Source organism: Egretta garzetta, unplaced genomic scaffold, assembly GCF_000687185.1.
Source record: "Egretta garzetta isolate BGI_Z169 unplaced genomic scaffold, ASM68718v1 scaffold923, whole genome shotgun sequence".
Classification (NCBI taxonomy): Eukaryota; Metazoa; Chordata; class Aves; order Pelecaniformes; family Ardeidae; genus Egretta; species Egretta garzetta.
Window position 1 is genome coordinate 80,724 of NW_009259193.1, and position 292 is coordinate 81,015.

General features: G+C 64.7%; 1 protein-coding gene across 1 annotated transcript in view; it reads left to right on the forward strand.

Annotated features, from left to right (window-relative positions):
- LOC118451982 (ribonuclease inhibitor-like) overlaps positions 1-292 on the forward strand; it is a 4,155-nt gene that overhangs the window by 2,927 nt on the left and 936 nt on the right. The window lies entirely within an intron of this gene.

Here is a 292-nt window from a genome sequence, read left to right on the forward strand (position 1 = left end):
CCCCCCCGCCATCCCCCCACGGCTCGACCAGCTCCTCTCTTCTGGTATTCACGTGATTAGACCAACCACCCTCCCAAAGTGGAGGACAGGGACAACTCAGGACAGGCTACCAATGTGCAGAGCTGGGGGGGGGACGATGCGTTTCACCAGCCCCAAAGCAGGCAGCAGGGAGGGGTGCTCAACACCACGGCACCTTTCTCACCCTGAGCCCGGCCCTGCCAATGCCAACTCCTTGCCCAGCACGGCAGGCAGAGGCATGGCAGGGGTTGCCCTGACCCAGCCACGTGGGGCC